The sequence below is a fragment of the Manacus vitellinus genome, unplaced genomic scaffold (assembly GCF_001715985.3).
Source record: "Manacus vitellinus isolate BGI_N305 unplaced genomic scaffold, ASM171598v3 scaffold_6_pilon, whole genome shotgun sequence".
Lineage (NCBI taxonomy): Eukaryota > Metazoa > Chordata > Aves > Passeriformes > Pipridae > Manacus > Manacus vitellinus.
The window spans coordinates 7,574,614-7,590,101 of NW_021940750.1; positions in this window are offsets into that span (position 1 = coordinate 7,574,614).

A 15,488-nucleotide genomic window follows, 5' to 3' on the forward strand; every position below is an offset into this window, starting at 1 on the left:
TAAGAATTATTATTTTTCTACTAGGTCACTGCTTGAAAATTTGCTTTTATTAGTAATTTTAAACCTTGATGAAACAAATATAACAATTATGTAAGGAACAAATAACACTAAACATTTTTGTAAGCAATGAAATAGTTTATGACTGTACAAGATCATTACACCTGAAAATGTATGGACAATAATTCTGCAGGTTTTCCTGCTGCAAATTCTCCAGTATTTTTTTTCATCTATCTCTATTGCTTCTAAGAAGTGGGGAGACAAAAGCTGTTCTGTGAAATCCATCACCAACATCAAATTAGATGGGAGTTTTTGAGATTTATGCTTGTTTAATAGAAATCAGATTCCTGGTCTAACATCAGACAAATACATTTGGTCAGAAGTAAGATATGATGGAAGATTCTTTTCTGTTTGCTTTTTGTTAGGTCCCTGCTGCCCTTCTGAAAATGTAAACATGCAGTTAATGCAAGCACATAGAGTAAAATATTCCTGATGTTATCTTCCAGGTGAGAGCTTTAGCGTTGTACTGTTGTGTCCTGTGTGGATATTAAACTTCCCATAACACTTCTGTCTTCAGTATTTTCACTAATGTCTTGGGCTCAAATTTCCTCTCTTACATTGCCCAATATTAGTTCCATATCAATGTATCCCCTTCATTTTGCAAGTGGCTATATTGATCTAGACCTTTTTTTGTGTCAATATGCACGTACTGTCACAGTTTAATGCACATCAGAGCTCAGATCAGCAGGAGTCACTACTCATCTGAGCGCTGGCAGGAATGGAATCAGATCTGTACAGTGCTTTATGGCTCTTGGCACATCTTTACTATTCAAAGAGTAATTTCTTATTGGCAGTAGAAGGATTTCTAGTAGCATGGTAAAGCTATATGACAACAAGTAATCTTGTTGTTGAACTTACCCAGAAATCAATCTTGACTCCTTCAGGGTATTTCATGTAAACTGTATGCAACCCTTTGTGGTTTAGTGTTTGCCAGTCAGTCTAACATCAAAGCCTGGGACTAGGCAAGAAAAAGACACTCTCCATCTGCTATTCTTTACAGCTATCATTATCTTTAACGGTTGATGATTTGAAAAATCACATTTTTAAAAATCATATGTTGTCATTAACTGTACTTTTATGGATTGGCCTCATGGTCCGCGAGTAGCATTCTGTGCAGCTACCTCAAAATTTGGTTTTGATTATTTGATTTTAAGAATGCTACCTGAAGAGCAACAACTCTGTAGCTATCTCTGTTGGCTGTTCAAATATGGCTTCTCATGACAGGATATCCTCTCCCATCTCTTTCCCCAGAGAACAAACACATGCTTAACTTTACTAATGGGCAGCCCCACAAAATATAGTATTTGTCCTATAATTCACATGCTTGGGGTTTAAGTCACTGTATGTAGCTGAAATGGAAAGGCTTGTCTTAAGGATTGCTGATAGAGGCAAGTGAAGGAGCGACAATTCATATGATCCTCTTTCTTTGGGCAGACAAAAAGAAAGCAAACTAAAAAAACTTATGAAAAAGGTAAACCAAGCAATGCTTACAAAACCAGGTAATGCTTACTCTAGGTGATCTTTAGATGTCTAAGAACACTACTAACAGGAATCTGCCTCCTTTCCAACAGAAACTGTTGCAGCTATTGCCATGACAGCATCCTTTTCGCTAGCTGGCCTGGTTGATTGTGTAACCTCCTCTACAGATCCTCTCAATGCTGCTTTAGCAATCAGCTAGCTTGCAGGCACTTACTGTGAAGGGCCATGTTAAATCACTTGTCATCCCTGGTGAGCCTGGCTTCTCACCACTCTGAAACTCTGTCTTCCCAGCATCCTGATTTATTTTTTTTTTTGCGTACTGCTGATGTGACACTAGATGAGCCAATATTTGCTCATTTTGTTCAATGTTATTTCTGTTATCATACTCCTAAAAAACACAGCTGTAGCCAAGAGGATCTCATGCTTGGATTTATGAGGCCTGATTGTGGCTTACACAAAGATGCCTCTGTGGCTCTGACAGCCTGAAAAGTGGGAATAAGTGACATTCCCAGAGTGCCGTAAAAGGGGCAGTTCAGTATTTACAAGGAGTTGTGTCCATAATGTGCATCTGATGCCATGGCTTAAAACAACATGGGAAAGCAGGAAAGGGAGCAGTGGGGTTTGAAAATTGTGTAAGACTTAACAGGACATAAAAAGTCTTTGAAGGAAGAAGCAAGACTAGTGGGTGGCGGTTATCACAATAAAAGATGTCAACAAGCAAATATCAAAATAAGAAACTCAAATAAAAAGAGTATTGAAACTGTATATTACAACCTAGTGATAGTAAAATCTATTATTCATTTGACATCTTTTCCATCTACAATGCCACCAGCAAATGATTAGGAGAAATCTTGTTCATCCTAAAGAAAGCCTCTTGCGGGCATCACATTCCTGAAGAGTGGTACTATCAGCCACAGGGGACTGTTATAAACTATTGGAACAGGCGTCTGTGTATCATATTAGTGGAGGCTCTAAATATATCTCAGCAGGTTCTCTAGAGGAGATAGCATTTCATTTCCTCTGCTGTTTGAATTGTCACAACTGCTGTGAGTGAAAGTCCCTCATTAGATGTTTATGTGGGACATCTTTAAAATCTTCCACTGCATTGTGCATTTCAGCAACAAACAAAGTACACAAGCACCTCTTTGCAATGTGCTACATATTACAAACTTTAGCCACAAGTATGAAGTTGCATGGCTATCAGCTAGCTGGAAGCCCTGTTATGGAAGCCACCATCACATGAAGATATAAAAGTAGCATCTGAGCTCCACATTCTTCTACAAAGACCTGATTACCTCTGTTCTCCACCATCTCTACGTCTGGCCTTGCTGTAGACTACTTTACAGTATACTGTACTTCGTCATGTTACAGGAACTGCAACAGAAATAGGAAACTGAAGCTCTTTGTCCAGAAACAGCCTTGCCCTCACTGCAGCATACAGGAAGGAGGGAGCAATGAATGTTGCCAGTAGTTCAGTTTATTCCATAATACATCTGAAATGCTCTCCCGCATGAATACCATCAAGTGAATTACTGTTGCAAAATCAGCTTGAGCCAATTCTTTCTGAATACCTGCTCAATTCTCTTGAAACCTCTGCAGCTCAATTCTACCTATCTTGCCACTATTTCTTTTACAGCAGACAGACAGCCCCATCGATTTTGCTAGGACATCTCCTGGGATCAAACCCTCCCCAGTTTAAATAAAAACAGCAGATGCTGTCTTTAAACATCTGCTAGCTGCTGGAATGGCTCTCTGATTACAAGCAAGCAATGCCAATGAATGTAAAATTACTTAGAGACAGAAAAAAAAAATATTTGAAGAGAGTTACACTAGGGTTGGGGGAAGGCGTTTTGGAGAGATCACAAAGACAACATTGTCAAAAAATGATTTGCCTTATTCAAAGAACTAAGATTGTGAGAAATTGCAAGATTTCAATTTCTCTATTCAGCTTAGGGTTTCTTTAGATTCTAATTACTGCAACTTAGAAGAAAAGAAAGCAATTGACAGAGAAAAAGTGACCTTTTTTTGAATCTTGGCACTCAAATCCAGTAAGGTTTGAGAGTGTTATTATATGAGTTTATTATATAAAATAATATTAGTAGTATTTTATAATAAATAATTAGAATAAATTTCTCTTAACTGCATCAGTGGATGTCACCATGAACTGCCTCTGACCTACAGGGCCACTTGTGATCTTGGAAAAATATGTGCTATCAACTGGAGAGAAGAAATACTATGTTCTTACTACAGAACTACAACATGTCCTTGGACTTTGTGCTGAAGGTTTTGAAATGCATGATTTAACCAATCTTATCACTACATCAACATGCTGGATATGTGGAGGCCCTCAAAAAGGTCCACCACTGCCAGATTACCTGGAGTAGCTTGGCTGTAACCCAGTGGTGCTGCAGGCTCAGGCTACCTATTCTGTGCTATAGCTGGTTCCTGTGCCCTTGTGGGCTGTTCTCCAAGGAGTGGAGATGGCAGTGATGGATCACTCAGCTGGTTGCTTCCTATATAATGTAAGGAGGTCTCACAAAAAGCAACACGGAAACCCATCTGGTTAGGGCAAAATCAGGGCAAATGCTTTTTCCACAGAACCAAGAAAAGGAGCAAAGAAAGGTTTGAAAAGACCTTTAAGATCAAGTCCAACCACTACCCTAACACTGCCAAGTCCACCACTAAACCATGTCCCTAAATGCCACATCTACACATCTTTTAAATACCTCTAGGCAAAGAGAAGCTGATTCCCCACTGCAGACCTGGCCCAGTGTGACTGATTTGCACTAAATGTGTCCAGTTTGGTTCCCAAAGGACTGTATGCTAAGTGGGGCTGGTGCAAAACCAGTCAGGGTGCTGTCAGGAGCACATGCATGAGCCAGTCCTCTTTTTCACCACCTGCCCGGGAGGGGAAGGAAAACAGGGATAGTCACAAGAACGTCTGTATGAGTTTTCCACTGCACCCTGAGAATGTTATCAGTGGTCTTGCAGATGGTTTCTCCTGCCTGTGTCCCTAAAAGGATGGGAATGTGAAAAGGAATCTGACCCACAAGATTGACCTTGCAGCCTTTTCCTCAGCCCAGAACTTTGTTGCTATGTTGAGGTGGTTTTCACCCATAATGCACCACCAGAGTAAAGGCTCCTTCAGTGTACTGAAGCTCCTGTGCCCGACAGACGGCTGTTAGGACCCAGGCCCATGGCTGTTGCACAACAAAGGGCTCCTCAGCCCTGTCCCATGGCAGGACAGAGATTCAAAAAGGCATTGAAGCACAGCTTGCTCCCTCACATACAGAGGAACTAACTTGTCAAAGAGGACTTCCAGAGATGTGGTAATCTCCGGATAGAAGGCAGTTTTATCACCATTTGTCTTCCCCCATTGTGTGTTACATGGCTGGATTGCTGCCTCTGTTGCTGCACTGGCAAAGTTTGGTATCTTCTCCAAGAAAGAAGGGCAGACTGTTCTGGAGACTTCACCTCTAAACATCCCAACATTTCAAACGCCAGCCTATACCCATACCAGCACAGTGACATGGCCTTTTTAGATGTATTTGTAATTCATATCCAGATTCTATGCCTTGAACACATCCTAAGTTATAATGTATAATATAATAGGCTAACATGTACTGCTCTGTCTTTCCTTTGATAAAACAACAACAAAAAAGTTAAAGAATGCCTGATTGAATCAGGAATGAGCTTCCCATGGGATAATATTATCAGCATTCTGCTGGCGCTGTGAAGGAAAATGCATCAGTTACCATTGCAATGATTTAATCATGCAATGTTGGAAAAAGGATCAGCAGCATGTATGCCACACAAATATTAATAGAAAATCCAAAGTTTAGAAATACAAGACTTTTGGTTAAATAAAGAGGGATTTACCTTTCCCTTTCTGTCTAATCTTGCAGATTTCTTTTTGACAAGACAGAGTTTTGTCCTTTTTGGGTAATAGGAGTCGATAAGGTATAAGAATTTAAAAGCAAGATCTCACCATTTCCATTCATTCAGCAAAACCCTGCATTAGTTGAGAAATCAGCCTGTTGCTTCTCCTTCTCCTATCATCAGTTTGTAGAAGTTCATTACTTAATTCCCATTCATATCGCTCTGTGGACAATAACATGCTGATGACATTTCAGTTAATCATAATCTTCCCCTTCTGTGACAACCTGCCAGCAGCCTTTTTGAAAATAAACATGCAGAATGAAATTTTTAAAAAGAAGTATTTTTCTTACCCTCATGGAGAAGGGAAAACTGACAAAATGAATAAGTGAGAATATTTCACAAATGAAAAAAAATTCTTCTGGATTTATTACCATTTCTCTCTCAACACCTTATGTGCTATTTCATTGCCTGGAAAATCGTTATTGAAATAACTTCACATGTTTGCCTTTATCCCCTTTAGAATAGGACCCCTATTGCCTCTTTAACATGCTTACTAGCAAGAAGGACAACTTAAGTTCCCATGGACTGACCTGAGTATCAGGCAGTTATACAAGTGCAAATAAAATCATGCCTGTGTGGATATGCATGCATAGAGAGAATCCTGTGTAAGGTAAGAAAATAGGAAAAGTTAAGATTTCAAGCCATTGCCCCCAGCCATCTTATGTGTAATACAGTCTAATAAATATGGCCATTTAACCCAGTTAACATACCAGTAAAGGAATGGGAAATGGAAGAGTGAATTGGAAAGAACATGAGAAGGTTTGGAGGGTGTGCTCTCAGCAGTGAGCTCACAGGAGCCACCACCAGCAGTTGAACTTAAATCTGGGTGGAGGCCACTGAAACCCAAAGAAATACTATATGCTGGAGACAAAACCACAAGCAGACATCACTGATAAACAAAGAAAAAAGTCAAAGGCGGTCTCATCCACAGTGACAGCTTTTGTGAAAGTTCAATCAAAGCTGCACAAGTGTCAGCACCATTTGTTCAAGGTAACAAAAGACAGGATGTTGAACTACATGGAAATAGGCTATCTTGTAAACAGCTGCAATGTCATCAAGAAGAAGAAATTCAAGTTTCTATCAGCAATGGCATACTGCCAGGTTAAAGTCAGGAACAATATCTCTGGGTAGGCAAAGTGAACAGCTCTTTCATTGACGTGCTGATTTAAACTATGATGTCTGAGAAAAACTGAAGGGCTCCTTCCTGAAGCCCAATCTGTAGTTGATCTTCTTTCCCTTACAAGCAATATAAAAGTCAGAGACAGTTGCTTTACAAACACTTACACAGTATTAACACTGCAATGCATTTCTTTCAGAGAACTTTGATTCCAGCTCCTTCTGCAGTGTATGTGAAATTACACCCACCTCACACCCCCAAGGTCTATCTGACTTCTTCACACAATGTACAGTATAATCACTCTGTACTTCCATTACCGAAGGTGGCCAACTGTGTGACTGGTAACCATAGCAGCTGTAAGAGCACAAAAAAAATTCCAGTGCTGAATGCATGCAGAAGTTTGTTACTTTAGCATACTTTATTTGCCATGAACAGCATCAATGGGTATGCCTCAAAATGCCTCAGTGTTTGATGAGGAAAGAGACACTGTTCACCACCACATGGAAAACAGTAGGTCTCACATAGAAGAATGTCTTCTGTCAGTCTTTTGTAATGTCTAGGGATATTTGTCTGAAGCTGTAATCTCAGGCATTCAAGCTAGGATTCTTATTTCTTGTATGGGAAAGATTGGTCCTGGAGAGTTTCTATGCTGGAATCGCTGGTCTTTTTCCTGTCATGTGCTGAGTGTTGCCTGACAGCAACTGAGAAGTAATGAAAGGCAATAACATCTTTCCCGGTAACCATCACAAAACACAGTATCACAATGTTAGCTGTCTCAATGCTATTAACTTTTTCAGGAGGAATGAGTGAACTTTGCACAGATGGACAATGTGGGAAGGGAATTTCTCCCTTTCCTCTCCCTAATGGTAACTTTCCAGTTGATCTGAAGCTTTGGAGAATGTCATCCCCACGGAGAAGGCTGCAGCAAGATGGGGGTCTCCTCCTAGAGGATCCTACTTTATTGGATCTGCCTCCTCAATCCAGCCCTCCTCAAGGGCCTACAGATCCTTTTGACCTGCTACATGCAGGAGCTCTTGTCTGCCTGCTTCTCTCTTCTTTACTGGAGTGAGGACATTATGGATGTACCAGCACACCAGTGCTGTATGGCAGAATGGAGGAGGAAGCAAGATCAAAACGAAGCAAAACTGCAGGCAGCGCAGTGAGGAGCTAAGGCTGTTGTTATAGATATTTTGACAGAATGTCCTCTTAGTTTTAGGTAAAATTTACTACTGTGGGCACTTAGAAGCCTGTAGTGTTGTGGTGCTGCTATACCCATCCGCTATCAAAAGCATTCAGTGGCCGACAGTATGTCACACTTGGACATAATCCAAAGCCAGTGACAGTCTAAGACCTGTGAGTTATAAAGCCACTCCCTGCATGCTTATTTATACTAGAAAGCTCACATTTCACCCCAAAGCCTAAAAGCAAGATATACCTCAACGTGCAACGAATTATAGATGACTCATGAAGTCTGACTTCAAGTCTTTTGGACTTTGGCACAAAAAGGTACCTCCTAAGCAGCTACTTGGCTGAAGATTTCCTTCTTTCTATGTTTCTCTAAAAAGCAGCACCCTTAGAAAATCAGGAACCTCAGAAAATATAGTCCTATTATTTTCAAAATATTTTATTTTAGGAGAGGAAACATAGCAAGTACAGATTACTTACCAAGAAATTTAACCCAAAATTTAGTGCTGCAAATATGTCTTGGCAGAAATCTAGAGTGCTCAGGTAACATCTTTACAGGATAGACTTGTTTTGCTTTCTTATAAAACAGTGGAGACACATAAGGACATTTGGCCAACACAGAGAACAGCTGATTCACACAACTCCATAAATAAAAGCAAGAGTTTCTGCAGTTTTGGTCAAAGTGCTGTAGCTATTAGTTGCAATAAATATTAATCCTTGCAGATGAGCATAGGAAAGGCTTACCAGTTACAATCTCTCCTTTGGTTTGCAGCCTCCTCCACCAGAATGAACCATAATTTGCTCTCAGGAGACCCAGGCAGAAGTGATCAGGAGAATGTAAAGAGGATGCAAGCTGCCTGCTTCCTTCACAAAAGCAAAGGAAGGACAGGCTCCCTACAAACCTCCTTCCCTGTTAAGCAGGGCAGTGCAGACAAAAGTGAACCAGGAATACCAGTCTGGAAGGGGCTACTGGAAAAGCCCAACACACAGGTTTCACAGATACCTCATTATTTAATCCTCTTCCTGGAGTGATCAGCTGAGGGGTGGTTTCACCCATTGCTCATACTGGAGCTCCCTCAGAGCCTCACCTGAGCAACTCATCCATGAACTTTATACCCTTTGAAGGATCTCTTTTTAGGTAGAGCAGTAGCCATGCCAGAGCCTATCTAGTTTGTTAAAGCTTGGGGTGATGACAACCCACGGTCCTCTGGATGAAAACTTCATTGTGTTTTTACCATTGTGTTTTAGGTTAGATATCAGGAAAAAGTTCTTCACCCAGAGGGTGGTTGGGTGCTGGAACAGGTTCCCCAGTGAAGTGGTCACAGCACCAGGCCAGTCTGAGTTCAGGAAGTATTTGGACAATGCTCTCAGGCACATGCTGTAACTCTTGGCATGTCCTGCATAGGACCAGGAGTTGGACTCGACGATCCTTGTGGGTCCCTTCCAACTCAGCAAGCTCTATGATTCTATGACAAGATTGCTTACCTTAACTTACTACGTTTCCGTGACTTTCTTGTGTAAATGTTTCTATTTTCACAGACCAACAGTGTCTCGGTTTGTTTTTAATTTTGGGGAAACAATTAACTTAGCATACCATCTTTCCCAAGAAATTTAGCCTAACCCAAGTCCCTGACTAAAATTAGATTTCCAGTCAAGAGAATTATAAATATTTCTCTTCTAGTCAGACATTTTCTATTAAGGCATGGCTGCCTTTATTCTGCTGTCTTCCACACAGAGCAATAATTATTGGGACAATAAAAGAATAGGTAAAGTTTTACCTTTTATTGAAGAAGTTTATTACTGTGCTGATACCTCTTCAAAACCAAACTTGTCTTGTAAAATTGAGATATTTAAAATATTTGTCAGTAGAAGTGGTGTCACTAAGCAGTTTACATGTAGTTAGACAAAGCTGGTAACAGATGTGCTTACATCAGCTCTGAAAACATTCATAAATTCATTTAACAGAGACTTCATTGTATCTTCAAATTACATTCAGAAGTAATTACTTCCCTTGCAGCATTCAGTCTACCTTGCTGTTGAATATGATCTTCATATATTAGTATATTACACATTTGGAAAGGAGTTGGTGAAGTAATTGCTGAGTACAGTGAGAAGTGATCATCATTCATCTTACACTACAGCCTTGCTTTAAAAGCCTGGCTTTTAAAAAGGCTAGCCAAAAAAGGTAATCTACATGTTAAAAATTGTGTGAGAGATTCAGATATTTTATAATTTGATCGGTTATGAATAATGAGTAGGTTTTCTGTTTGTAACACAGCATACAACAGCTATGGGAAATTATGGCACCTTTAATTTGATTTTGCTGGGAAAGTCTGTGGAAGTTGGCTTAACATTGATTTTTTAACACTCCAAAGATTCAATAGATACAGGTGCCCTTTTTAGGAAAGCCATAGGAAATGCCTGACTCTTCATGTGCTTGTTGCCATTTCAAGAGGAAGCCTCGACACTAAAAAGCGGAGAAGCATTGCATCTGGTAAGGAGCTTGGAAGATTAGATCCTCCCTTAGTTCATGTGATTGTTAAGCTGCTCTTTTAACTGTACATCTCTTCTTCTCATACATGCTCTGCAATGAAATGTAGCAGGATGTTAACCATGAAGAACAATGGAAGCAATTCTTGCTCTTTCATTTGTAATTGAGATAAACCATCAGTGACTGTAGCTCACTTGGTGATACAGTGATTCACAGGGACCATACTGTTGTTTGACTCAAGCACCAGCTCTGAGTAAGGTAAGTGTGAGCCACTCTCTTCAGAGGAGAGAACAGACACTAGAAACAAAACTTGTATCCTCTGAGCACAGAGCAACTCTGCCTGAACTCTGCCATGATTCCTCTTCCTTACAGCTCATCATGGGCAGGGTGTGGAGGTTTCCATGATCTTGGCAGGATTTCAGAGGTTGCTCATTCCTTTAAATAGAGCACCACCTGGGAACAGGGAGCAAGAGAAAGCTTTGCAGTGGCTGTAAGAGCATCATAGTATTTACAAAACATTTAATAAGACTTCAGAGGGCTTTTTTTTTTTTAAATCTGTGAACCCTTAGGAAAAAATTCAGAAGTTGTTTTAGCTCTGGCTCCAGTTAGTGTATATGAAGATTAAGTTGAATTCTTCTCAGCCTTCCTTTCACTTGAAGGATCAGGCTTCAATTACATGCTGCTAATAAGTTAATCACTACTCCATTTCTCTTTTTCTTGATTATTAGCTATTGACTGCATTGCTTTTACACTCTATCCTCTTCAGTTCTCCAAGTCATATCTTCTTCCTTATGTGGCTGTGTTCCCCTTCCCCCTCCCTTTCTTCTTACATTGCAGGAAGATTTGCACATTCTTAATGTTATTTTTATCACATTTCTTCTTGTTCCCATATTAAAAAGAATTTTTGCTGTGCAAAAACTATCTTACAAGCTGACCAGACTAAGTTCCACTCCTTGTTCCCAGACCATTGCTCCCATTACTCTAGTCCCATTCCCATCACGTAGAGCAATGAGGAGAGTAGAGCTTTGGTGGTCAAGCAGAGGTTCCTAGAGACTTTCTTCATCTCTCAGTCGTGCAGAATTGTTTAGATGAGGGTAATACATGCAGCCGCCTTCCTTGGGTCTTGTCCAGGAAGGAGCAGTATGCAGGATCCCAAATCCCTGCTGCTGCATGCCAGCAGAAAAGCAGGATGATCAGGAAGCTAAAAAACCCCTCCTAAGCCAGTGAGAGGGCTCAGCTACCACCTCTCCAACAGCAGGGTGTTTAATCACAGCCCCAGCTGGCCTAGCTGTGAGCGAGTTGTAAAGATTGAAAATTTCAGGCATCTTCTTCCTAACCTCCCTGCTCTCACACAGAAAGGCAGGATGGAGCCCACAGAAGGAACAAACTCTGTTTTCGCTGTACAAGGACATAACACACCGGCATCACACTGGTTTCTCAGCAGTCAAATATTTGCCAGGTGGGCTGCCTCCAAAGCTGTTTCCAGCAGCTGGGCTAGACAGCTTCCTGCAGCCACAGAGCTCTGCTCCTCCCCTTGCCCATCCCTCCTCTCACACAACATGCCAGAGAGTATTTAAACATCCACACAGAACCTCATGTTTGAGATTTCATCCAAAATACACCCTTCTACCACCCACTCAGAGGAAACTCATTTTATTTGTCTAACAAGAACAAAGGACCGAGCAAGTTAACCCTGCCAAGCTTACCACTGGGAATCCAGACTTTCACATCCCATTTATAACACCCAAACCCACCCATTCAGCTAATCCTTACACAACCCTGATAAATCATCCCACGTCAGAGGCATCACAGGAGCAATTACTTTACTTTTATCATCTTTTTTTTTAAAAAATGAAAGAGGGAAAAACAGCCAGTGAAGAGATGCAGAGACCCCTTTTCTTCTTTGCATTCTTGGAAGGCTTTTTCCAGCAGGTGCTGGAAATATATAAAGCAAGATGTGTCAGATTAATATACTCATGTACTCTCCATATTTTTAATTATGTAGCCAAGGCATTCCAGTTTAAACAATAAAAATAATAAAGAGATAACTTTTGTGCTGTTAAATAAGAAAAAAACAACTTGCAGAGGGGTATGAAAGAAAATGCCAGGCAAGTTAGAATTTAAGTCGGACATACAGTTATATGTGCCCTGTAATGCCATTGAAATAATTTTCCTGCAGGTAGCAAACCAGTATATCCCTGAGATGTAAATCAGGGTGTCAGAACCACTGCAGTGGAGGAAGAATTGTGGAGAGCAGTGCCAGAGGGGCTGGCAGACCTGCCATCAGCACGCTGCCTGCTGCTCTGGGCGTGTCAGCTGTCTCTCAACTCACTAGAGTTGAGAGACTCCACCTAGAAAGATCAGGTAAAGATACTGACAGCTCACCTATCTGTTTAGACAATGTACCTACAGGTACCTCCAAACTCTATAAATAATCTCCTGAACTTTTAAAATCCGTGACACTCACTCACACAGCAGCTTATTGTTGAAAGTAGGACTCTCTAGAGTAATGGTTTCTAAATGCAGAGGGAAAAAACATGTCCAGAATGGATGATTTATTGCAGGTTAACAAAAAATGAAAGACTGGAGAGAGAAGTAAAATATGAATCTGGACCCAGAATAAACAGGGCCTCCATCTTGGATCAGCTCGCAGCCCCATTGCTTGGCAGACAGGCAGGCAGGCTTTTTCTTTCCAGGCTGCTACACAAAGAGCATACACCATTCCCATGCAAAGATGACTAAGACCCTGACTGTTCAATTTGCCAAGCCCCTCAAATAACCCTAAGTAAATACACTGCTTTCCAGAACCCCCTGAAGGTCAAAAATTTCACAAAGCCTCCATCGTTGTCCTACTGCTAGCTGATTTCCTTCCAGAAGAAAGATCATAGTGACTTCAATAATTTTTTATCCAGCTGAACTTCAAAGGAGTTCTTTATATTTATGTGTCCTTGGGACCGGTTCCCTCACTAGTACATTTTGGTTATGATTTTTCCATGTGTACTGTATTTTAAATGTTAATTATGCACAGAAATTGTTTACACGAGTAAAGTTGGTTGATAAGAAGAGAATTTGCAAACATGCTGCAATTGACAGTCTTTTCTTTTGTTTGGATGAGTGGGTGGGTGGCAAATATTAAGGAAAAAGAAAAACTTGCAGGTTTACGTCAGCAGAATGAAGGCCAGGTTGTTACAGCTGCTCTGTCACCAGCACTTGCTGTGTTTGCCTGTGCTGTGCCTGCACTTCTAATGGCACTCTAGGTATATACCCTTTCTTTATTCGCTTTGCTCTTTGCAGCAAAGTGACTTTAAATCCACATTTTTCAGTTGTACACACAAAAAAGTGAGAATAGTTCTCATTCCTACACTGCAATTGCTTCCAGCTCCCTGCCCGTCTGTTTGGCTTCTGGCCTGAGTAGGTTAGAGCACAAACTGTGCCTGTGGGCCCTTTCTTCATCCCTTGGTGCACCATAGATCCTGTAGTAACAAGCCCATTTTTGTCACCATTTTCAAGCATGTAGGGTCATAGAGGACCCCAGGTTCAAAGCTGGGAAGCAGATCCTCATGAAGAAACCATTACAGTATCACATTCCCTCCATGGAATGGATGCTAGCATGGGAGCATAAATTTAAATCTAACTGAAACTTTCCTAGTGTTTAGGGGTGCTTGCATAAGGCATTTTAGCACTGCCTATTAGGGAGACAGGATGCACTTTCTTACAAAGAGGAAAATGTCCTTAGAGCCTCATCAGCAGGGGTGCAACGCTGTCTTAAAATTCCTGGTAAATTCATTTTGGTGCTGGAAAAAATACACAAACCTCTCCTGAAGGAATGTATCTGTTAGGATTGCACATCTAGTTCTTATGCCCCCTCCCATGGGAGGAAATGCAGTGTTTCTTTTTTCCCCTCATCCTGAGGATATCTTCATTATGTTCTACTAAGAGCTCGGCATTACATGACGACGTTGCTAATGAATGCCTCTAGGCTTCAAAGGGCTGAGTCTCAAGAGCTCTATGATTAAATATAATAATTTGCAGTTCTGCAGTACCTTCCATCTGAAGATCTCAGCTGTTTGTACAGATTCCTGTGAATTAAGCTCAGTCTCTCTCATATGAGCTATTTCTGATAAATACCGAATACCCTGGTAGCAAGGACACTCTCCCAAGAGGTCAGAGACAGTTTTGAGCACTTCTGACTGGGGTGAGAACTGACCCCAGGAGCCCAGTGTTTTGCAAAGGTCCTCTCTGCAGCAGCATGAGCTCCCAGCTCACCTTCTGGCAGCCTGGGAAAGAAAAGGCTGACCTCTTCTCAGCTCTTCAGGAGAAAGCCATATATAATGGATCCCAAACATATGAATATGCCTCCTGGAAGACACCCAAGGAGATGGATTTAAGATATATCCTCAGCATTTTCTGACTGGTTCTTGGCTGGTTCATCAAAGGGTGAACTTAGGAAGCTCCATCCTATGGTTTGTTCAAGTCCCATTAGAAAGAAAATTTTACTCCGGCCTTGTGCTGTGCATGGGATGCTGATGCCTAACACAGGACTCTACATTTTATGTAGTCCATATGATGTCATCCTTCATGATTATATAATGACAGAAATGTTACAGAATGGCCTGACAAGGCATGTTTCTTCTCTTTCTTTTGTGTCTTCTGTTTGAGTCACTGCTTCTCCACCTCCAGCAAATGGGATTATTGGCAGAATATTTCCAGACAAGCTGATAGGTTAAAAAAAAACCCCAAATCCAAAAGCCATCTCTGATTATTCTATCTGCCTTTGTTTCCAGAGTCCAAACATCTTAATTAAAGGTTTAAACCCTCCTATATGAAGTAGACTTCTCATGTAAGTTTGGTTAGTGAGATGTTTTTAGTAGCAGTGAGGTCATGTGTCAAGTGGATGCATGTTCCAGTCTTCATGTTCAGATCCCAGTTTGTTCAGTGTTTTAACTGTTCTAGTTTTAGCTGTTTTGAAAAGAAATCCAACTGCACTGGGTTTGAGCAGCAAGGTTGGGGCAGGGGGAAGCTGCAATGGTGGCTTCTGGGAGATCATGTGTAGTTTTGGTCACCGCAATATAAGAAAGATATTAAGTTCTTAGAGAGTGTCCAAAGGAGGGCAACAAAGATGCTGAAGGGCCTCGAGGGGAAGCCGTATGAGGAGCAGCTGAAGTCAGCTGTCTGTTCAGCCTGGAGGAGACTGAGGGGAGATCTCATTGCAGTTACAAC